We start from the raw sequence: 24089 nt of genomic DNA on the forward strand, positions 1-24089 counted from the left end.
TGCTGAGCTCCCCTCACCCCACCTCCAGTACTTCAAGGGTAGGGACCAGGAAGGGCAGCTGATGTCCATCTCCAGAGCTGAATTCACTTCCCGGGACTTCCCTGCCAGCTTAGCACATGCGACGATCCGCTCTCCCGCGACTTCCAGAAGCTCGCCATAGCCAGCGAGCCGTATTGTGTACCCGTATTGCTCGGGTGGGCGTGGGCCTCAGTCGTCGATGGGCAGCGCCACCCCCGCAGTGACAAGGGTCCTGTTGTCTGCAGAGACATTGCCCTGTGGCAAGCCAGCTGTGTTCCCCTGCGGAATGTCATAGGCACCTCCCCAGATGCTCATTGGAGCGGAGCCTCGACTCTCTGGAGGCTCTCAGCTTGGCCATTTCTTGACCCAAGGGTCTCTCTCTTTCTCGGCCGCACAAGAGAGAGGGCTGTTGAACAAGAGGCCAAGGCACTGCGTAGACGCCTTGCGGACAAGAGGGTCTTGAAGATAAACCTCGTGGGGACTGAAAGCTACTGCCATGGGCAGGCCCTGGCCTGCAGCAGGAAACCAAAAGCTGGTGGCTTCCTCGCAGGTCAGAGAAGACAGCTGTGTGCGGCTGGCTGAATGAGAAGGAACAGCACGCTGAGCAGCGCCGGCTCAGCTGGGCAGGCCTGCTTAGTTTGCTCGGCCCAGGCCTGGGGACGGAACGGTTCCTGTTCAAGTGCTACCAACGGACCTTGCCTACCTTCCACGGGAACTTTGGAGGCAGAAAGCACAGGAAGATTCTTCGCCCTCAGCAGCTTGCTGCCTAGCGCGGGCCAAACCCCACAGTAGGCCCCACAAGCAGCTGCCAGCAACACATTGGCTGTGCTGGCTGAACTGTCGCTTGCCACATCCTTGACGCTCTCCTCCTGTCGAACCTGTTCGCCGCCCTGTGCAACTCCCAGCTTTGCAGCTCGGATGTGACGAGCTGCAGCAAGTGGCATGGCCCTTGCGAAGCAATTGTGCAAACACCAGCTGGGGCTTTTTTTCAGGAGACAAGGCCGTTCGTTTGTTTGCTGACAACTGTATTTGCTAAGCTGCTGCTGCAGCCACCCTTGGCTCTCATGTTTCTTCCCAACCTCACCAGTAGGCGAGTGAGCGCTCCTGTTGACCGCCACGTTTTGCTTCCTTCTTACGGACAGCGAGAGGCAGACTGGAATCCATGCCTGCCGTTCCTCTCCCCTTCACCTTCCCAGCTCTTTCTGGCCCTACTATGCTTACCACAGCATTGGCTGTGGGAATCTGTGTGGGCCAGAAGAAGGTGTGGAAACAGCCGTCGGCTTTCGTTAAGCAGCAGCGGATCACCAGAAACGGGTGAGAAGACCCGTGTGGAATCCGGCCTGGGAAGTCCCAGGATTCCCCTGGGAAGTCCCAGGGAAGTCTCCTGATTTTTGTGCCGTGGACTCAGGATTCGTGATGTTGTGAGAATGCCTGCAGGAGAGCTCCTGGGGCCGGAGGGGAGCATGGCCTGCTCGCGAGGTGCTCCAAGTACGAACAGGAAGGAGTTGTGTGCAACTTTAAAAGTGGGTCTCTACTTGTGGACACCAGCAAGCCAAGGCAAGGAGTGGCCATCCGGCGGCGGCAAAGGGAGGCGACTCTTCACAGCAAGATAGAAGACGTGCAAAGAGGGAAAGGGGGCAGCAGCTCCTCTTTCCTCACCGGAAGCATCACCTGAAGGACGGGTATCACCGCTCCAGCTTTGCAGGAACCCGGGCAGACCTCGCAGAGGCAACCTGCCAGCGTGGCTTCTTCACTAGCAGAAGAGACCTTACGGCTTCCTGAGATGAACAAAGAATCTGCTCTCTGGAGACCGTTTGTTAACCAAAGGATTGGGCTTTGGTTTTCCTTCCCAGAAACATTGGGCATTTCTTAGCCTGCTTGCCGCACTCGAGAAAAGCAACAGTCGCATTCGGTCCGACTGCCCGCGTGGAGTCTAAGCTTTCTCCCAAGTTCCGCAAGCCGTGTGGAAAGCGGAATGGCCTGAGGTGAAACGCAAAGAGCGTCCGACTAGCGCTGCTGCCCTTTGGCCAAGGCGTGAGAAAGCGCTAAAGCCATAACGAGGGGGCAGGAGTAGCCCTCTTCTTGTGGCCCTGGTCTCCCGTCGTTCTCTCTTCTCTCCAGCAACACTTAGGAGTAGCACCGAGCGGCCAGGTTCAACGGCTGTGCCTGCTTTGCATGGGAATTGCTTCCATGAAGATTGACATTACACTGTGGACTGAGCGAGAACATTTGTGGACAACCTGCCTGTAGTGCAACAGAGGCCAGCCGTTGTGGAGACGGGCGCTGCAAAACCTTTTTCTCCTAGTACCATTGGTGTCTGAGGAAAGAAGGCCCGCAGTGGAGGCCAGGGCCGTGTCCTCCGCATGGCGGGGGAAGAATGGCTGGAGTGACTGAGCACAGCGCTTGCAAAGGAAGCCCAACTCCTCTCAGCACAAAGGGAAGCAGAGGGCGGCCGTCGTTGCTTGAGAGAAACGGCTGGGTCAGCTGAGGCACGCGACCGGTGGTGTAGCTGTTCATCGCGGAGTGGATCGGAAGACCACCTACCTTCCTGAGTTAGCCGGGTGCGGCCGGGGGCTGGGGCTGTGTGACTAGAGGGCTGAGGCCAGTACGGAGACTAAAAGAAACCTGAACAAGCGCAAAGAAGAAACTTTGAAGAGAGCAATCCTTCTGCTTCTGGCAGGCAGGACCAACGTGTTCTCCTCTAGTAAGTCTTGCCATGCGGCCATGGGAGAGGCTGCCCCCTCGCAGCCCATGAGGAAATCACTGACCGCCTTCCCAACGCGCTTCCCTGGGGCAGGAAAGTAGTGCTTGAAAACGCTTCCGAGACTGTCCAAATGGAAGAGGCCTTTTGGCCGCTTTCTAGTCCTATGACCGACATTGCCGATTAAATCCCTCAACACTGAATTAAACCGTAAAGTGCGCTCCGTAGTCTCTCTATGCACACAAAGAGCCACAGCAGCCCTCTTGGAGTACACTGAATCACCCCGAAATGATCAAGCCTCGCTGCTCCAGCAAAGGTCTTCCGCTCCACAACTGAAGCACAAAGACTCACACAGTTCTGGGCTGTGAGCAGCACAGGACGAGCACAGGAGACGGGGTTTCCCATGGTGCCTTCCTTCCCCCAGTCCCCAGGCCCGCCAGCCCCTCCTCTAGCACAGTGTCTGCGGGAGGGGAACTGAGTGAGGGCACAGCAGCCCTTTTCTGTGGGCCATTACTAGCTAGAGCGCCCCGCCAAAGGAAAGAGCGAGCCACGTTATTCGTGGGCTCCGTTGCCGCATCCAGGCTGCTCTTTTCTGGGAGGACACCTGCAGCAGCCAGGTTCTCTGAAGGTGCGGAGGCAAACAAAGGCCAATAGATAAAGACACCGTGCTGGTGCAGCAGGGAAGTGCAGCTTTGGTGCAAGGTGAGGCAGCTGGAAGGCCAAAAGCCATTGCGGCGTAAAGTGCTGAGCGTAAGCAACGAATGGTATGCCTACGCCTCTGAGTGGCAGAGAGGCCCCTCAGCTAGCAGAAGTGGGCTCTGCCTGGCCACACAAGCATCACCTGGCAGACGATGCCAGTTGTCAGGGAGCACAGCAGGAGATGCTGGATGGGTGGAGTTTGTGGCCTTTTCCTTTTGTGTGAGAGAGGACACTCTGTGAGCCTTAGCCCTCCTGATTTCAGGAACAACCAGAGCATTTCCTGTAGCCCTGGGGCCCTGGGCCCATCCACACAGCAACTGTTGCAGTGCAGAGCAAAGCCTGTGGCAAAGTGGTGGAGCCGCAAGGGAGCTGGCGCCGATTCTGGGGGATGTGGAATTTCTGCGTCTGAGCTTTCTGGCTTTTCTGCCCGAGAGCAAGTTAGGGGCTAAGTCGGGAAGCGCAGGGGAGTGCCAAACAAGTTCTGTGCGGCTTGGGGCAACCTGGGCAAGGCAAGCTGTGCTTGCAGAGTCACCAAAGCACAGAACTGCTGCGGCTGGCAGGCCCCTGTGGAGACCACGGAGTCCAAGCCGGAGCTGGAAGCAGGCTCAGCTGCAGCAGGTTGCTCAGGGCCGTGTGCAGCTGGGTTTTGAACATCTCCAAGCAGGGAGCCTCCGCAAGCACACGGGGCAAGCTCTTCAGCTGGTCAGCCACGCTCACAGCAACGTCTGTGGCAAAGTGGTGGAGCCGCGAGGGAGCTGATCCCCGATTTTGGGGGATGTGGAATTTCTACGTCCGAGCTTTCTTTTTCTGCCCGAGAGAAAGTTTGGCCCTAACTCCACCACGCAGGAGAGCCTGGCTCCCTCTTCTTTCCTGTCCCCCCGTCAGGTATTTAGACCCAGGGGGACAATCCCTTCCTGCAGCATCTCTTCTCCCGGCTGAGCAGTCAAAGCTCTCTCGGCCTCTGCTGCTAGCACAGATGCTCGAGGCCCTCGAACGAGGGGGCCCTTCACTGCACTTCCTCCAGGAAGGCCCCATCTCTCTGGGGCTGGGGAGTGCAGCACTGGGGGCAGCGGTGCAGGTAGGGCCTCCCCAGGGCTGAGCAGAGGGCAAGGGTCACCTGCCTCGACGCGCTGACTGCCCCGCTGCTCCGGCAGCCCCGCAGGCTCTTGGCCTTGTGAGCTGCAAGGGCACCTTGCTGGCTCACGCTCAACATCTGCAGCAGGACCCAACGAGGCCCGCCTTCTTGCGCAGCATGCTGGGCAAGAGCATCAGGTCAGCAGGCACGAGCAAGGCACATGGGGCAAGTCAGGCGACAAGCTCCCCTTGGTTCTGAGCTCGCTTCTCAGAGACCTCTCAAGGCCCAGCAACCTGAACGCCTCGCACGAGGACTCCCCAAGCCCCGTAGCCATCTGGGCCAGCACAACGGCATCAGCTCCCTGCTGTTGCCTACTGCCAGTAAGCCTGTGGTGCGCCTGTTCAAGCCTCCGGGTTTTGCATGTGGAGGGGTGATGACCGCCAATGTGTATGAGCCAAGCAAGAGCAAGAAGCATGCTGCTAAGGAGCAGCTTCGGGAAGGTGCAGTGTTGGGCAGTTCAACACTGGCCCGACGTGTCGGTGTTCAGCCATGAAGCACAAGAGTGCCCTGAGTGCTCTGCTCTCTCATTGTCTCCGACATGCAGCCGTGGAGCTGCAGAGGTGCAATGGGTTGCAGGGCTGCCGTGCGGAGCAGTAGCTCTGCCAGGTGGGGAGCTGAGGGATGCTAGCAGGGCTGCTGCAGCCCGCGCTGACCGAGGCTGCACTGCCGTGGGGGCGGCCATGCGGCGGGGACAGCGCCTGCGGGCGCCCCGGTGACAGCCGCCTGCCTTTGTGACCTGGGCACGCAGGGCCTGCCCTGGGCCCGTGGCCAAAAGCACCCACCAGCCCCGAGGCGGGACAGGAGAAAAACAGGCCCTGCAGAAGGATGTCCTCGCCAGAGCAGGACAAGGTGAATCCTTGTTGAGCCGGCCGGCCGGCCTCCAGCTTGGCTGCCAAGCAACAGGCAGGAGCCTGTGGCAAGGGGCCCCCCAGGGACAGGCCCGCTTGTCCTTCCTCGCCCGCAGTTGCTCCTTCGCACCCTTCTGCTAAGAGCACCGAAGCAAAGAGCCGCAGCCTGGCCCAGGCAGCACTTCTTCCAGGTTGCCAAAAGAGTCTTTGCTGCGTTGCATTGCCAGCAGTTTTCTTCTCCCGTCTTCTGCCAGCCCGATTCTCGCCCCATGACAGGAGTTCTGGGGAGAACTCCAAGGACTGGGCTCAGCCCAGGCTGGCACCTACCGCCACTCTTGCTCCTCAGTGGTCAGCCGCAGCCTGATCCTTGTCCCCTGGACGTGCCCTTTCAAAAGCTCACCATTTCTTGAGGACAAATCCCTCTGAGGAGGAGAATGAATTCTTTCGGAGCTTGGAGTAGCTTGGAGCCTTTCGGGAGGCAGTAGCTGAACATGACAGCTACTGGAGAAGGAGCCAAGCCGTGTGGCCACTTGTGACCCTTTGGCAGTCTCTGGAGGACGCTTGGTGGTTTGGATGCCAGCAGTGCACTTCTCCATGCGCAAGTCTCTCCTCCCTCCCTCGTCTAGCTCTCTGAAGACAGCAAGTGCAAGGTGAGCTCTAGGGGCCTCTTCTACTGCCGCTTCAGTCAGCCCACCTCGAAGGGCTTCCTTTCCGTGGCTCTTCCAGGCTGCCGTGGCTGACCCCTTCAGCACAGAGACGCTCCTAGCTCCTAGAAGCTAGAGATGCTTGCTGGGCTCCTCATGCCACCTCCTGGCTAGGGGCTGCAAGAGCATGAGTTACACTCCAGTCTGTCCTACGGACAAGGTCGCAAACGGGAGCGGCAGGCGCTTGCTCTCGCCTCCTTCTGCCGTGCCTCTCACTGCTTCTTCCCAAACGGCGGCGTCTTCCTTTGGCTCGCATCAGTCGGGCTTCTGCACTTTCTCTTGGTCAGCCTCTTTCTCCTCCTCGGCGGGCTCCCGCAGGCTTTGCCACCTTCTCCGCTCCCTCTAGCCTCGCCCCGGCGCCTTCTCCTCAGCAGCAGAACATCCATCAGCCCTGCTCTGCTCTCTTCAATTGCACCTTCTCCCCCCACCCCACGTGCCTTGCCTCTGCAGCGGATTCTCGAGCGCGGGCATTTCATCCTGCTTGCCTCAGCATTTCTTTGGAAAAGCAGCGGTCTTCTCTTGCTTTTCCCAGCCTCTGCCTGCTGCTTCCTTTGCTGCTTCCTTCATGTGCTGGGACTTCCAACCCCTCAGGCCCACAGCCTGTATTTCCTCTTCAGCCTTGCACCTTTCTGTAGAGACCCACCTCCTAAGGTCTCCCGAGGCCTCTACAGACTTGTTCTCCTTAACATGCCTCAGCGAGAGCATTGCCTTTCTCTCCCCTCAGCAAATGTCTCACCCTCTCCTTCCTCAGCATCCTCCAGCTCCTGCGCTTGACACGTCCTCTCTCCTCGGAGAGCACATCAAATTCATGTGGCATTCCCATGCCAAGCCAGGTAGATTGAGGGCAGAAAGGCCCTAACAGGTCTTCAGAGGAAAAGCAATGTGTCTCCTGGGTATTTCCAAGCCGTCTTTTCCTGTTAACCAAATTGCCTGTGCTTATTGCCCAGTCCTGCCAAGTTTCAGACAGGATCTTCTTTCCTGAAAGCAGAAAAAAGGAAAACAAAGCGGAAGAAGTCATGAGAGGCACTGTGCAGCCTCCTTCCTGGCAGAGAACACCAAGTTCTTTTTGCCCCACCGGGCTCTCTTTAACTTTCAAGGACTTGGGCCTGCTCTTCTGAAGCAGCTTGACCTAAGAGTGCTTTTGCTTCAAGCTGCTACGCCTGGGAAGAAGACCACAGGGAAGAGGAAGAAGACTGTATGAAGGTGCTGGTCCTGGCATTCCTGACAGTGGGAAACCATCTACTGCAACGGATACTTGACACCTGGAACAGAAAACAGCGACGGACTTTTCTAGGAAAACGCCACACACCTCTGGTCGGCGAGCGGGCAAGGCCGGACAAATCGCCTTCCCCACAGTGCGCAGCCCTTCACAGACAGTACGCTGAATGCTCTTTGGGCAGCGGTTAGATTCTTTGCTTCTGAGCCAACGGTTTGCCCACGTAGGCTATGAGCCAGGTCACCTCAGCCTTGACCTGGCGAGCAGGTGAAGTAGCATACTGCCACCAGCCTGCAAGCCCCGCTGGCCAAGATCCCCTTTCTGATGCGGAAAGTGCATTAACGGCATCACTTCCCTACCAATGGTAAGCCAGCTGAGATGATCAAGCCTCTTTCCGCCTCCATCACACCGACAGGCTTCGCCCTGAGCCCTGGAAGAGCCAGCTTGCTTTGGATTGCTGATTCGCAGCCTCAGGTGGTGCAAGTGCCAGCACAGAGCTCATGCGAGAAGAGAAGTGGCGTGCGCGCACCTCCAGCAGGATGGGAGCAGAGTCGCCCAAGCTAGTTCGCTCTGGCAGCCGGCAGCCGGCAGCGTGCAGTTCCCTCGGCCAACGGAAAGCCAAGAGATGGCAGACCCGCTAGAGGGAAGGTGGGAGAGGGGGGGAGCCAGGACTGTGGAGCTGAATGGTGAAAAGTGCGCGCCGCTGCTCTGTTGGGGCCCACCACTGGATCCTGAAAGAACTTCTGTTGGCTGGCGTCTGGAGTCACGGAAACATAAGAGCTGTACCAGAGAGCTGTGTTCACTGTCAGTCATGTCACCGTGCTTGCTGAGCTCCCCTCACCCCACCTCCAGTACTTCAAGGGTAGGGACCAGGAAGGGCAGCTGATGTCCATCTCCAGAGCTGAATTCACTTCCCGGGACTTCCCTGCCAGCTTAGCACATGCGACGATCCGCTCTCCCGCGACTTCCAGAAGCTCGCCATAGCCAGCGAGCCGTATTGTGTACCCGTATTGCTCGGGTGGGCGTGGGCCTCAGTCGTCGATGGGCAGCGCCACCCCCGCAGTGACAAGGGTCCTGTTGTCTGCAGAGACATTGCCCTGTGGCAAGCCAGCTGTGTTCCCCTGCGGAATGTCATAGGCACCTCCCCAGATGCTCATTGGAGCGGAGCCTCGACTCTCTGGAGGCTCTCAGCTTGGCCATTTCTTGACCCAAGGGTCTCTCTCTTTCTCGGCCGCACAAGAGAGAGGGCTGTTGAACAAGAGGCCAAGGCACTGCGTAGACGCCTTGCGGACAAGAGGGTCTTGAAGATAAACCTCGTGGGGACTGAAAGCTACTGCCATGGGCAGGCCCTGGCCTGCAGCAGGAAACCAAAAGCTGGTGGCTTCCTCGCAGGTCAGAGAAGACAGCTGTGTGCGGCTGGCTGAATGAGAAGGAACAGCACGCTGAGCAGCGCCGGCTCAGCTGGGCAGGCCTGCTTAGTTTGCTCGGCCCAGGCCTGGGGACGGAACGGTTCCTGTTCAAGTGCTACCAACGGACCTTGCCTACCTTCCACGGGAACTTTGGAGGCAGAAAGCACAGGAAGATTCTTCGCCCTCAGCAGCTTGCTGCCTAGCGCGGGCCAAACCCCACAGTAGGCCCCACAAGCAGCTGCCAGCAACACATTGGCTGTGCTGGCTGAACTGTCGCTTGCCACATCCTTGACGCTCTCCTCCTGTCGAACCTGTTTGCCGCCCTGTGCAACTCCCAGCTTTGCAGCTCGGATGTGACGAGCTGCAGCAAGTGGCATGGCCCTTGCGAAGCAATTGTGCAAACACCAGCTGGGGCTTTTTTTCAGGAGACAAGGCCGTTCGTTTGTTTGCTGACAACTGTATTTGCTAAGCTGCTGCTGCAGCCACCCTTGGCTCTCATGTTTCTTCCCAACCTCACCAGTAGGCGAGTGAGCGCTCCTGTTGACCGCCACGTTTTGCTTCCTTCTTACGGACAGCGAGAGGCAGACTGGAATCCATGCCTGCCGTTCCTCTCCCCTTCACCTTCCCAGCTCTTTCTGGCCCTACTATGCTTACCACAGCATTGGCTGTGGGAATCTGTGTGGGCCGGAAGAAGGTGTGGAAACAGCCGTCGGCTTTCGTTAAGCAGCAGCGGATCACCAGAAACGGGTGAGAAGGCCCGTGTGGAATCCGGCCTGGGAAGTCCCAGGATTCCCCTGGGAAGTCCCAGGGAAGTCTCCTGATTTTTGTGCCGTGGACTCAGGATTCGTGATGTTGTGAGACTGCCTGCAGGAGAGCTCCTGGGGCCGGAGGGGAGCATGGCCTGCTCGCGAGGTGCTCCAAGTACGAACAGGAAGGAGTTGTGTGCGACTTTAAAAGTGGGTCTCTACTTGTGGACACCAGCAAGCCAAGGCAAGGAGTGGCCGTCCGGCGGCGGCGAAGGGAGGCGACTCTTCACAGCAAGATAGAAGACGTGCAAAGAGGGAAAGGGGGCAGCAGCTCCTCTTTCCTCACCGGAAGCATCACCTGAAGGACGGGTATCACCGCTCCAGCTTTGCAGGAACCCGGGCAGACCTCGCAGAGGCAACCTGCCAGCGTGGCTTCTTCACTAGCAGAAGAGACCTTACGGCTTCCTGAGATGAACAAAGAATCTGCTCTCTGGAGACCGTTTGTTAACCAAAGGATTGGGCTTTGGTTTTCCTTCCCAGAAACATTGGGCATTTCTTAGCCTGCTTGCCGCACTCGAGAAAAGCAACAGTCGCATTCGGTCCGACTGCCCGCGTGGAGTCTAAGCTTTCTCCCAAGTTCCGCAAGCCGTGTGGAAAGCGGAATGGCCTGAGGTGAAACGCAAAGAGCGTCCGACTAGCGCTGCTGCCCTTTGGCCAAGGCGTGAGAAAGCGCTAAAGCCATAACGAGGGGGCAGGAGTAGCCCTCTTCTTGTGGCCCTGGTCTCCCGTCGTTCTCTCTTCTCTCCAGCAACACTTAGGAGTAGCACCGAGCGGCCAGGTTCAACGGCTGTGCCTGCTTTGCATGGGAATTGCTTCCATGAAGATTGACATTACACTGTGGACTGAGCGAGAACATTTGTGGACAACCTGCCTGTAGTGCAACAGAGGCCAGCCGTTGTGGAGACGGGCGCTGCAAAACCTTTTTCTCCTAGTACCATTGGTGTCTGAGGAAAGAAGGCCCGCAGTGGAGGCCAGGGCCGTGTCCTCCGCATGGCGGGGGAAGAATGGCTGGAGTGACTGAGCACAGCGCTTGCAAAGGAAGCCCAACTCCTCTCAGCACAAAGGGAAGCAGAGGGCGGCCGTCGTTGCTTGAGAGAAACGGCTGGGTCAGCTGAGGCACGCGACCGGTGGTGTAGCTGTTCATCGCGGAGTGGATCGGAAGACCACCTACCTTCCTGAGTTAGCCGGGTGCGGCCGGGGGCTGGGGCTGTGTGACTAGAGGGCTGAGGCCAGTACGGAGACTAAAAGAAACCTGAACAAGCGCAAAGAAGAAACTTTGAAGAGAGCAATCCTTCTGCTTCTGGCAGGCAGGACCAACGTGTTCTCCTCTAGTAAGTCTTGCCATGTGGCCATGGGAGAGGCTGCCCCCTCGCAGCCCATGAGGAAATCACTGACCGCCTTCCCAACGCGCTTCCCTGGGGCAGGAAAGTAGTGCTGGAAAACGCTTCCGAGACTGTCCAAATGGAAGAGGCCTTTTGGCCGCTTTCTAGTCCTATGACCGACATTGCCGATTAAATCCCTCAACACTGAATTAAACCGTAAAGTGCGCTCCGTAGTCTCTCTATGCACACAAAGAGCCACAGCAGCCCTCTTGGAGTACACTGAATCACCCCGAAATGATCAAGCCTCGCTGCTCCAGCAAAGGTCTTCCGCTCCACAACTGAAGCACAAAGACTCACACAGTTCTGGGCTGTGAGCAGCACAGGACGAGCACAGGAGACGGGGTTTCCCATGGTGCCTTCCTTCCCCCAGTCCCCAGGCCCACCAGCCCCTCCTCTAGCACAGTGTCTGCGGGAGGGGAACTGAGTGAGGGCACAGCAGCCCTTTTCTGTGGGCCATTACTAGCTAGAGCGCCCCGCCAAAGGAAAGAGCGAGCCACGTTATTCGTGGGCTCCGTTGCCGCATCCAGGCTGCTCTTTTCTGGGAGGACACCTGCAGCAGCCAGGTTCTCTGAAGGTGCGGAGGCAAACAAAGGCCAATAGATAAAGACACCGTGCTGGTGCAGCAGGGAAGTGCAGCTTTGGTGCAAGGTGAGGCAGCTGGAAGGCCAAAAGCCATTGCGGCGTAAAGTGCTGAGCGTAAGCAACGAATGGTATGCCTACGCCTCTGAGTGGCAGAGAGGCCCCTCAGCTAGCAGAAGTGGGCTCTGCCTGGCCACACAAGCATCACCTGGCAGACGATGCCAGTTGTCAGGGAGCACAGCAGGAGATGCTGGATGGGTGGAGTTTGTGGCCTTTTCCTTTTGTGTGAGAGAGGACACTCTGTGAGCCTTAGCCCTCCTGATTTCAGGAACAACCAGAGCATTTCCTGTAGCCCTGGGGCCCTGGGCCCATCCACATAGCAACTGTTGCAGTGCAGAGCAAAGCCTGTGGCAAAGTGGTGGAGCCGCAAGGGAGCTGGCGCCGATTCTGGGGGATGTGGAATTTCTGCGTCTGAGCTTTCTGGCTTTTCTGCCCGAGAGCAAGTTAGGGGCTAAGTCGGGAAGCGCAGGGGAGTGCCAAACAAGTTCTGTGCGGCTTGGGGCAACCTGGGCAAGGCAAACTGTGCTTGCAGAGTCACCAAAGCACAGAACTGCTGCGGCTGGCAGGCCCCTGTGGAGACCACGGAGTCCAAGCCGGAGCTGGAAGCAGGCTCAGCTGCAGCAGGTTGCTCAGGGCCGTGTGCAGCTGGGTTTTGAACATCTCCAAGCAGGGAGCCTCCGCAAGCACACGGGGCAAGCTCTTCAGCTGGTCAGCCACGCTCACAGCAACGTCTGTGGCAAAGTGGTGGAGCCGCGAGGGAGCTGATCCCCGATTTTGGGGGATGTGGAATTTCTACGTCCGAGCTTTCTTTTTCTGCCCGAGAGAAAGTTTGGCCCTAACTCCACCACGCAGGAGAGCCTGGCTCCCTCTTCTTTCCTGTCCCCCCGTCAGGTATTTAGACCCAGGGGGACAATCCCTTCCTGCAGCATCTCTTCTCCCGGCTGAGCAGTCAAAGCTCTCTCGGCCTCTGCTGCTAGCACAGATGCTCGAGGCCCTCGAACGAGGGGGCCCTTCACTGCACTTCCTCCAGGAAGGCCCCATCTCTCTGGGGCTGGGGAGTGCAGCACTGGGGGCAGCGGTGCAGGTAGGGCCTCCCCAGGGCTGAGCAGAGGGCAAGGGTCACCTGCCTCGACGCGCTGACTGCCCCGCTGCTCCGGCAGCCCCGCAGGCTCTTGGCCTTGTGAGCTGCAAGGGCACCTTGCTGGCTCACGCTCAACATCTGCAGCAGGACCCGACGAGGCCCGCCTTCTTGCGCAGCATGCTGGGCAAGAGCATCAGGTCAGCAGGCACGAGCAAGGCACATGGGGCAAGTCAGGCGACAAGCTCCCCTTGGTTCTGAGCTCGCTTCTCAGAGACCTCTCAAGGCCCAGCAACCTGAACGCCTCGCACGAGGACTCCCCAAGCCCCGTAGCCATCTGGGCCAGCACAACGGCATCAGCTCCCTGCTGTTGCGTACTGCCAGTAAGCCTGTGGTGCGCCTGTTCAAGCCTCCGGGTTTTGCATGTGGAGGGGTGATGACCGCCAATGTGTATGAGCCAAGCAAGAGCAAGAAGCATGCTGCTAAGGAGCAGCTTCGGGAAGGTGCAGTGTTGGGCAGTTCAAAACTGGCCCGACGTGTCGGTGTTCAGCCATGAAGCACAAGAGTGCCCTGAGTGCTCTGCTCTCTCATTGTCTCCGACATGCAGCCGTGGAGCTGCAGAGGTGCAATGGGTTGCAGGGCTGCCGTGCGGAGCAGTAGCTCTGCCAGGTGGGGAGCTGAGGGATGCTAGCAGGGCTGCTGCAGCCCGCGCTGACCGAGGCTGCACTGCCGTGGGGGCGGCCATGCGGCGGGGACAGCGCCTGCGGGCGCCCCGGTGACAGCCGCCTGCCTTTGTGACCTGGGCACGCAGGGCCTGCCCTGGGCCCGTGGCCCTGGGCCCGTGGCCGAGGCGGGACAGGAGAAAAACAGGCCCTGCAGAAGGATGTCCTCGCCAGAGCAGGACAAGGTGAATCCTTGTTGAGCCGGCCGGCCGGCCTCCAGCTTGGCTGCCAAGCAACAGGCAGGAGCCTGTGGCAAGGGGCCCCCCAGGGACAGGCCCGCTTGTCCTTCCTCGCCCGCAGTTGCTCCTTCGCACCCTTCTGCTAAGAGCACCGAAGCAAAGAGCCGCAGCCTGGCCCAGGCAGCACTTCTTCCAGGTTGCCAAAAGAGTCTTTGCTGCGTTGCATTGCCAGCAGTTTTCTTCTCCCGTCTTCTGCCAGCCCGATTCTCGCCCCATGACAGGAGTTCTGGGGAGAACTCCAAGGACTGGGCTCAGCCCAGGCTGGCACCTACCGCCACTCTTGCTCCTCAGTGGTCAGCCGCAGCCTGATCCTTGTCCCCTGGACGTGCCCTTTCAAAAGCTCACCATTTCTTGAGGACAAATCCCTCTGAGGAGGAGAATGAATTCTTTCGGAGCTTGGAGTAGCTTGGAGCCTTTCGGGAGGCAGTAGCTGAACATGACAGCTACTGGAGAAGGAGCCAAGCCGTGTGGCCACTTGTGACCCTTTGGCAGTCTCTGGAGGACGCTTGGTGGTTTGGATGCCAGCAGTGCACTTCTCCATGCGCAAGTCTCTCCTCCCTCCCTCGTCTAGCTCTCTGAAGACAGCAAGTGCAAGGTGAGCTCTAGGGGCCTCTTCTACTGCCGCTTCAGTCAGCCCACCTCGAAGGGCTTCCTTTCCGTGGCTCTTCCAGGCTGCCGTGGCTGACCCCTTCAGCACAGAGACGCTCCTAGCTCCTAGAAGCTAGAGATGCTTGCTGGGCTCCTCATGCCACCTCCTGGCTAGGGGCTGCAAGAGCATGAGTTACACTCCAGTCTGTCCTACGGACAAGGTCGCAAACGGGAGCGGCAGGCGCTTGCTCTCGCCTCCTTCTGCCGTGCCTCTCACTGCTTCTTCCCAAACGGCGGCGTCTTCCTTTGGCTCGCATCAGTCGGGCTTCTGCACTTTCTCTTGGTCAGCCTCTTTCTCCTCCTCGGCGGGCTCCCGCAGGCTTTGCCACCTTCTCCGCTCCCTCTAGCCTCGCCCCGGCGCCTTCTCCTCAGCAGCAGAACATCCATCAGCCCTGCTCTGCTCTCTTCAATTGCACCTTCTCCCCCCACCCCACGTGCCTTGCCTCTGCAGCGGATTCTCGAGCGCGGGCATTTCATCCTGCTTGCCTCAGCATTTCTTTGGAAAAGCAGCGGTCTTCTCTTGCTTTTCCCAGCCTCTGCCTGCTGCTTCCTTTGCTGCTTCCTTCATGTGCTGGGACTTCCAACCCCTCAGGCCCACAGCCTGTATTTCCTCTTCAGCCTTGCACCTTTCTGTAGAGACCCACCTCCTAAGGTCTCCCGAGGCCTCTACAGACTTGTTCTCCTTAACATGCCTCAGCGAGAGCATTGCCTTTCTCTCCCCTCAGCAAATGTCTCACCCTCTCCTTCCTCAGCATCCTCCAGCTCCTGCGCTTGACACGTCCTCTCTCCTCGGAGAGCACATCAAATTCATGTGGCATTCCCATGCCAAGCCAGGTAGATTGAGGGCAGAAAGGCCCTAACAGGTCTTCAGAGGAAAAGCAATGTGTCTCCTGGGTATTTCCAAGCCGTCTTTTCCTGTTAACCAAATTGCCTGTGCTTATTGCCCAGTCCTGCCAAGTTTCAGACAGGATCTTCTTTCCTGAAAGCAGAAAAAAGGAAAACAAAGCGGAAGAAGTCATGAGAGGCACTGTGCAGCCTCCTTCCTGGCAGAGAACACCAAGTTCTTTTTGCCCCACCGGGCTCTCTTTAACTTTCAAGGACTTGGGCCTGCTCTTCTGAAGCAGCTTGACCTAAGAGTGCTTTTGCTTCAAGCTGCTACGCCTGGGAAGAAGACCACAGGGAAGAGGAAGAAGACTGTATGAAGGTGCTGGTCCTGGCATTCCTGACAGTGGGAAACCATCTACTGCAACGGATACTTGACACCTGGAACAGAAAACAGCGACGGACTTTTCTAGGAAAACGCCACACACCTCTGGTCGGCGAGCGGGCAAGGCCGGACAAATCGCCTTCCCCACAGTGCGCAGCCCTTCACAGACAGTACGCTGAATGCTCTTTGGGCAGCGGTTAGATTCTTTGCTTCTGAGCCAACGGTTTGCCCACGTAGGCTATGAGCCAGGTCACCTCAGCCTTGACCTGGCGAGCAGGTGAAGTAGCATACTGCCACCAGCCTGCAAGCCCCGCTGGCCAAGATCCCCTTTCTGATGCGGAAAGTGCATTAACGGCATCACTTCCCTACCAATGGTAAGCCAGCTGAGATGATCAAGCCTCTTTCCGCCTCCATCACACCGACAGGCTTCGCCCTGAGCCCTGGAAGAGCCAGCTTGCTTTGGATTGCTGATTCGCAGCCTCAGGTGGTGCAAGTGCCAGCACAGAGCTCATGCGAGAAGAGAAGTGGCGTGCGCGCACCTCCAGCAGGATGGGAGCAGAGTCGCCCAAGCTAGTTCGCTCTGGCAGCCGGCAGCCGGCAGCGTGCAGTTCCCTCGGCCAACGGAAAGCCAAGAGATGGCAGACCCGCTAGAGGGAAGGTGGGAGAGGGGGGGAGCCAGGACTGTGGAGCTGAATGGTGAAAAGTGCGCGCCGCTGCTCTGTTGGGGCCCACCACTGGATCCTGAAAGAACTTCTGTTGGCTGGCGTCTGGAGTCACGGAAACATAAGAGCTGTACCAGAGAGCTGTGTTCACTGTCAGTCATGTCACCGTGCTTGCTGAGCTCCCCTCACCCCACCTCCAGTACTTCAAGGGTAGGGACCAGGAAGGGCAGCTGATGTCCATCTCCAGAGCTGAATTCACTTCCCGGGACTTCCCTGCCAGCTTAGCACATGCGACGATCCGCTCTCCCGCGACTTCCAGAAGCTCGCCATAGCCAGCGAGCCGTATTGTGTACCCGTATTGCTCGGGTGGGCGTGGGCCTCAGTCGTCGATGGGCAGCGCCACCCCCGCAGTGACAAGGGTCCTGTTGTCTGCAGAGACATTGCCCTGTGGCAAGCCAGCTGTGTTCCCCTGCGGAATGTCATAGGCACCTCCCCAGATGCTCATTGGAGCGGAGCCTCGACTCTCTGGAGGCTCTCAGCTTGGCCATTTCTTGACCCAAGGGTCTCTCTCTTTCTCGGCCGCACAAGAGAGAGGGCTGTTGAACAAGAGGCCAAGGCACTGCGTAGACGCCTTGCGGACAAGAGGGTCTTGAAGATAAACCTCGTGGGGACTGAAAGCTACTGCCATGGGCAGGCCCTGGCCTGCAGCAGGAAACCAAAAGCTGGTGGCTTCCTCGCAGGTCAGAGAAGACAGCTGTGTGCGGCTGGCTGAATGAGAAGGAACAGCACGCTGAGCAGCGCCGGCTCAGCTGGGCAGGCCTGCTTAGTTTGCTCGGCCCAGGCCTGGGGACGGAACGGTTCCTGTTCAAGTGCTACCAACGGACCTTGCCTACCTTCCACGGGAACTTTGGAGGCAGAAAGCACAGGAAGATTCTTCGCCCTCAGCAGCTTGCTGCCTAGCGCGGGCCAAACCCCACAGTAGGCCCCACAAGCAGCTGCCAGCAACACATTGGCTGTGCTGGCTGAACTGTCGCTTGCCACATCCTTGACGCTCTCCTCCTGTCGAACCTGTTTGCCGCCCTGTGCAACTCCCAGCTTTGCAGCTCGGATGTGACGAGCTGCAGCAAGTGGCATGGCCCTTGCGAAGCAATTGTGCAAACACCAGCTGGGGCTTTTTTTCAGGAGACAAGGCCGTTCGTTTGTTTGCTGACAACTGTATTTGCTAAGCTGCTGCTGCAGCCACCCTTGGCTCTCATGTTTCTTCCCAACCTCACCAGTAGGCGAGTGAGCGCTCCTGTTGACCGCCACGTTTTGCTTCCTTCTTACGGACAGCGAGAGGCAGACTGGAATCCATGCCTGCCGTTCCTCTCCCCTTCACCTTCCCAGCTCTTTCTGGCCCTACTATGCTTACCACAGCATTGGCTGTGGGAATCTGTGTGGGCCGGAAGAAGGCGTGGAAACAGCCGTCGGCTTTCGTTAAGCAGCAGCGGATCACCAGAAACGGGTGAGAAGACCCGTGTGGAATCCGGCCTGGGAAGTCCCAGGATTCCCCTGGGAAGTCCCAGGGAAGTCTCCTGATTTTTGTGCCGTGGACTCAGGATTCGTGATGTTGTGAGACTGCCTGCAGGAGAGCTCCTGGGGCCGGAGGGGAGCATGGCCTGCTCGCGAGGTGCTCCAAGTACGAACAGGAAGGAGTTGTGTGCAACTTTAAAAGTGGGTCTCTACTTGTGGACACCAGCAAGCCAAGGCAAGGAGTGGCCATCCGGCGGCGGCAAAGGGAGGCAACTCTTCACAGCAAGATAGAAGACGTGCAAAGAGGGAAAGGGGGCAGCAGCTCCTCTTTCCTCACCGGAAGCATCACCTGAAGGACGGGTATCACCGCTCCAGCTTTGCAGGAACCCGGGCAGACCTCGCAGAGGCAACCTGCCAGCGTGGCTTCTTCACTAGCAGAAGAGACCTTACGGCTTCCTGAGATGAACAAAGAATCTGCTCTCTGGAGACCGTTTGTTAACCAAAGGATTGGGCTTTGGTTTTCCTTCCCAGAAACATTGGGCATTTCTTAGCCTGCTTGCCGCACTCGAGAAAAGCAACAGTCGCATTCGGTCCGACTGCCCGCGTGGAGTCTAAGCTTTCTCCCAAGTTCCGCAAGCCGTGTGGAAAGCGGAATGGCCTGAGGTGAAACGCAAAGAGCGTCCGACTAGCGCTGCTGCCCTTTGGCCAAGGCGTGAGAAAGCGCTAAAGCCATAACGAGGGGGCAGGAGTAGCCCTCTTCTTGTGGCCCTGGTCTCCCGTCGTTCTCTCTTCTCTCCAGCAACACTTAGGAGTAGCACCGAGCGGCCAGGTTCAACGGCTGTGCCTGCTTTGCATGGGAATTGCTTCCATGAAGATTGACATTACACTGTGGACTGAGCGAGAACATTTGTGGACAACCTGCCTGTAGTGCAACAGAGGCCAGCCGTTGTGGAGACGGGCGCTGCAAAACCTTTTTCTCCTAGTACCATTGGTGTCTGAGGAAAGAAGGCCCGCAGTGGAGGCCAGGGCCGTGTCCTCCGCATGGCGGGGGAAGAATGGCTGGAGTGACTGAGCACAGCGCTTGCAAAGGAAGCCCAACTCCTCTCAGCACAAAGGGAAGCAGAGGGCGGCCGTCGTTGCTTGAGAGAAACGGCTGGGTCAGCTGAGGCACGCGACCGGTGGTGTAGCTGTTCATCGCGGAGTGGATCGGAAGACCACCTACCTTCCTGAGTTAGCCGGGTGCGGCCGGGGGCTGGGGCTGTGTGACTAGAGGGCTGAGGCCAGTACGGAGACTAAAAGAAACCTGAACAAGCGCAAAGAAGAAACTTTGAAGAGAGCAATCCTTCTGCTTCTGGCAGGCAGGACCAACGTGTTCTCCTCTAGTAAGTCTTGCCATGCGGCCATGGGAGAGGCTGCCCCCTCGCAGCCCATGAGGAAATCACTGACCGCCTTCCCAACGCGCTTCCCTGGGGCAGGAAAGTAGTGCTTGAAAACGCTTCCGAGACTGTCCAAATGGAAGAGGCCTTTTGGCCGCTTTCTAGTCCTATGACCGACATTGCCGATTAAATCCCTCAACACTGAATTAAACCGTAAAGTGCGCTCCGTAGTCTCTCTATGCACACAAAGAGCCACAGCAGCCCTCTTGGAGTACACTGAATCACCCCGAAATGATCAAGCCTCGCTGCTCCAGCAAAGGTCTTCCGCTCCACAACTGAAGCACAAAGACTCACACAGTTCTGGGCTGTGAGCAGCACAGGACGAGCACAGGAGACGGGGTTTCCCATGGTGCCTTCCTTCCCCCAGTCCCCAGGCCCACCAGCCCCTCCTCTAGCACAGTGTCTGCGGGAGGGGAACTGAGTGAGGGCACAGCAGCCCTTTTCTGTGGGCCATTACTAGCTAGAGCGCCCCGCCAAAGGAAAGAGCGAGCCACGTTATTCGTGGGCTCCGTTGCCGCATCCAGGCTGCTCTTTTCTGGGAGGACACCTGCAGCAGCCAGGTTCTCTGAAGGTGCGGAGGCAAACAAAGGCCAATAGATAAAGACACCGTGCTGGTGCAGCAGGGAAGTGCAGCTTTGGTGCAAGGTGAGGCAGCTGGAAGGCCAAAAGCCATTGCGGCGTAAAGTGCTGAGCGTAAGCAACGAATGGTATGCCTACGCCTCTGAGTGGCAGAGAGGCCCCTCAGCTAGCAGAAGTGGGCTCTGCCTGGCCACACAAGCATCACCTGGCAGACGATGCCAGTTGTCAGGGAGCACAGCAGGAGATGCTGGATGGGTGGAGTTTGTGGCCTTTTCCTTTTGTGTGAGAGAGGACACTCTGTGAGCCTTAGCCCTCCTGATTTCAGGAACAACCAGAGCATTTCCTGTAGCCCTGGGGCCCTGGGCCCATCCACACAGCAACTGTTGCAGTGCAGAGCAAAGCCTGTGGCAAAGTGGTGGAGCCGCAAGGGAGCTGGCGCCGATTCTGGGGGATGTGGAATTTCTGCGTCTGAGCTTTCTGGCTTTTCTGCCCGAGAGCAAGTTAGGGGCTAAGTCGGGAAGCGCAGGGGAGTGCCAAACAAGTTCTGTGCGGCTTGGGGCAACCTGGGCAAGGCAAGCCGTGCTTGCAGAGTCACCAAAGCACAGAACTGCTGCGGCTGGCAGGCCCCTGTGGAGACCACGGAGTCCAAGCCGGAGCTGGAAGCAGGCTCAGCTGCAGCAGGTTGCTCAGGGCCGTGTGCAGCTGGGTTTTGAACATCTCCAAGCAGGGAGCCTCCGCAAGCACACGGGGCAAGCTCTTCAGCTGGTCAGCCACGCTCACAGCAACGTCTGTGGCAAAGTGGTGGAGCCGCGAGGGAGCTGATCCCCGATTTTGGGGGATGTGGAATTTCTACGTCCGAGCTTTCTTTTTCTGCCCGAGAGAAAGTTTGGCCCTAACTCCACCACGCAGGAGAGCCTGGCTCCCTCTTCTTTCCTGTCCCCCCGTCAGGTATTTAGACCCAGGGGGACAATCCCTTCCTGCAGCATCTCTTCTCCCGGCTGAGCAGTCAAAGCTCTCTCGGCCTCTGCTGCTAGCACAGATGCTCGAGGCCCTCGAACGAGGGGGCCCTTCACTGCACTTCCTCCAGGAAGGCCCCATCTCTCTGGGGCTGGGGAGTGCAGCACTGGGGGCAGCGGTGCAGGTAGGGCCTCCCCAGGGCTGAGCAGAGGGCAAGGGTCACCTGCCTCGACGCGCTGACTGCCCCGCTGCTCCGGCAGCCCCGCAGGCTCTTGGCCTTGTGAGCTGCAAGGGCACCTTGCTGGCTCACGCTCAACATCTGCAGCAGGACCCGACGAGGCCCGCCTTCTTGCGCAGCATGCTGGGCAAGAGCATCAGGTCAGCAGGCACGAGCAAGGCACATGGGGCAAGTCAGGCGACAAGCTCCCCTTGGTTCTGAGCTCGCTTCTCAGAGACCTCTCAAGGCCCAGCAACCTGAACGCCTCGCACGAGGACTCCCCAAGCCCCGTAGCCATCTGGGCCAGCACAACGGCATCAGCTCCCTGCTGTTGCCTACTGCCAGTAAGCCTGTGGTGCGCCTGTTCAAGCCTCCGGGTTTTGCATGTGGAGGGGTGATGACCGCCAATGTGTATGAGCCAAGCAAGAGCAAGAAGCATGCTGCTAAGGAGCAGCTTCGGGAAGGTGCAGTGTTGGGCAGTTCAACACTGGCCCGACGTGTCGGTGTTCAGCCATGAAGCACAAGAGTGCCCTGAGTGCTCTGCTCTCTCATTGTCTCCGACATGCAGCCGTGGAGCTGCAGAGGTGCAATGGGTTGCAGGGCTGCCGTGCGGAGCAGTAGCTCTGCCAGGTGGGGAGCTGAGGGATGCTAGCAGGGCTGCTGCAGCCCGCGCTGACCGAGGCTGCACTGCCGTGGGGGCGGCCATGCGGCGGGGACAGCGCCTGCGGGCGCCCCGGTGACAGCCGCCTGCCTTTGTGACCTGGGCACGCAGGGCCTGCCCTGGGCCCGTGGCCAAAAGCACCCACCAGCCCCGAGGCGGGACAGGAGAAAAACAGGCCCTGCAGAAGGATGTCCTCGCCAGAGCAGGACAAGGTGAATCCTTGTTGAGCCGGCCGGCCGGCCTCCAGCTTGGCTGCCAAGCAACAGGCAGGAGCCTGTGGCAAGGGGCCCCCCAGGGACAGGCCCGCTTGTCCTTCCTCGCCCGCAGTTGCTCCTTCGCACCCTTCTGCTAAGAGCACCGAAGCAAAGAGCCGCAGCCTGGCCCAGGCAGCACTTCTTCCAGGTTGCCAAAAGAGTCTTTGCTGCGTTGCATTGCCAGCAGTTTTCTTCTCCCGTCTTTTGCCAGCCCGATTCTCGCCCCATGACAGGAGTTCTGGGGAGAACTCCAAGGACTGGGCTCAGCCCAGGCTGGCACCTACTGCCACTCTTGCTCCTCAGTGGTCAGCCGCAGCCTGATCCTTGTCCCCTGGACGTGCCCTTTCAAAAGCTCACCATTTCTTGAGGACAAATCCCTCTGAGGAGGAGAATGAATTCTTTCGGAGCTTGGAGTAGCTTGGAGCCTTTCGGGAGGCAGTAGCTGAACATGACAGCTACTGGAGAAGGAGCCAAGCCGTGTGGCCACTTGTGACCCTTTGGCAGTCTCTGGAGGACGCTTGGTGGTTTGGATGCCAGCAGTGCACTTCTCCATGCGCAAGTCTCTCCTCCCTCCCTCGCCTAGCTCTCTGAAGACAGCAAGTGCAAGGTGAGCTCTAGGGGCCTCTTCTACTGCCGCTTCAGTCAGCCCACCTCGAAGGGCTTCCTTTCCGTGGCTCTTCCAGGCTGCCGTGGCTGACCCCTTCAGCACAGAGACGCTCCTAGCTCCTAGAAGCTAGAGATGCTTGCTGGGCTCCTCATGCCACCTCCTGGCTAGGGGCTGCAAGAGCATGAGTTACACTCCAGTCTGTCCTACGGACAAGGTCGCAAACGGGAGCGGCAGGCGCTTGCTCTCGCCTCCTTCTGCCGTGCCTCTCACTGCTTCTTCCCAAACGGCGGCGTCTTCCTTTGGCTCGCATCAGTCAGGCTTCTGCACTTTCTCTTGGTCAGCCTCTTTCTCCTCCTCGGCGGGTTCCCGCAGGCTTTGCCACCTTCTCCGCTCCCTCTAGCCTCGCCCCGGCGCCTTCTCCTCAGCAGCAGAACATCCATCAGCCCTGCTCTGCTCTCTTCAATTGCACCTTCTCCCCCCACCCCACGTGCCTCGCCTCTGCAGCGGATTCTCGAGCGCGGGCATTTCATCCTGCTTGCCTCAGCATTTCTTTGGAAAAGCAGCGGTCTTCTCTTGCTTTTCCCAGCCTCTGCCTGCTGCTTCCTTTGCTGCTTCCTTCATGTGCTGGGACTTCCAACCCCTCAGGCCCACAGCCTGTATTTCCTCTTCAGCCTTGCACCTTTCTGTAGAGACCCACCTCCTAAGGTCTCCCGAGGCCTCTACAGACTTGTTCTCCTTAACATGCCTCAGCGAGAGCATTGCCTTTCTCTCCCCTCAGCAAATGTCTCACCCTCTCCTTCCTCAGCATCCTCCAGCTCCTGCGCTTGACACGTCCTCTCTCCTCGGAGAGCACATCAAATTCTTGTGGCATTCCCATGCCAAGCCAGGTAGACTGAGGGCAGAAAGGCCCTAACAGGTCTTCAGAGGAAAAGCAATGTGTCTCCTGGGTATTTCCAAGCCGTCTTTTCCTGTTAACCAAATTGCCTGTGCTTATTGCCCAGTCCTGCCAAGTTTCAGACAGGATCTTCTTTCCTGAAAGCAGAAAAAAGGAAAACAAAGCGGAAGAAGTCATGAGAGGCACTGTGCAGCCTCCTTCCTGGCAGAGAACACCAAGTTCTTTTTGCCCCACCGGGCTCTCTTTAACTTTCAAGGACTTGGGCCTGCTCTTCTGAAGCAGCTTGACCTAAGAGTGCTTTTGCTTCAAGCTGCTACGCCTGGGAAGAAGACCACAGGGAAGAGGAAGAAGACTGTATGAAGGTGCTGGTCCTGGCATTCCTGACAGTGGGAAACCATCTACTGCAACGGATACTTGACACCTGGAACAGAAAACAGCGACGGACTTTTCTAGGAAAACGCCACACACCTCTGGTCGGCGAGCGGGCAAGGCCGGACAAATCGCCTTCCCCACAGTGCGCAGCCCTTCACAGACAGTACGCTGAATGCTCTTTGGGCAGCGGTTAGATTCTTTGCTTCTGAGCCAACGGTTTGCCCACGTAGGCTATGAGCCAGGTCACCTCAGCCTTGACCTGGCGAGCAGGTGAAGTAGCATCCTGCCACCAGCCTGCAAGCCCCGCTGGCCAAGATCCCCTTTCTGATGCGGAAAGTGCATTAACGGCATCACTTCCCTACCAATGGTAAGCCAGCTGAGATGATCAAGCCTCTTTCCGCCTCCATCACACCGACAGGCTTCGCCCTGAGCCCTGGAAGAGCCAGCTTGCTTTGGATTGCTGATTCGCAGCCTCAGGTGGTGCAA

This window comes from Struthio camelus, chromosome Z (genome assembly GCF_040807025.1).
Source record: "Struthio camelus isolate bStrCam1 chromosome Z, bStrCam1.hap1, whole genome shotgun sequence".
In the NCBI taxonomy this organism is placed as follows: domain Eukaryota; kingdom Metazoa; phylum Chordata; class Aves; order Struthioniformes; family Struthionidae; genus Struthio; species Struthio camelus.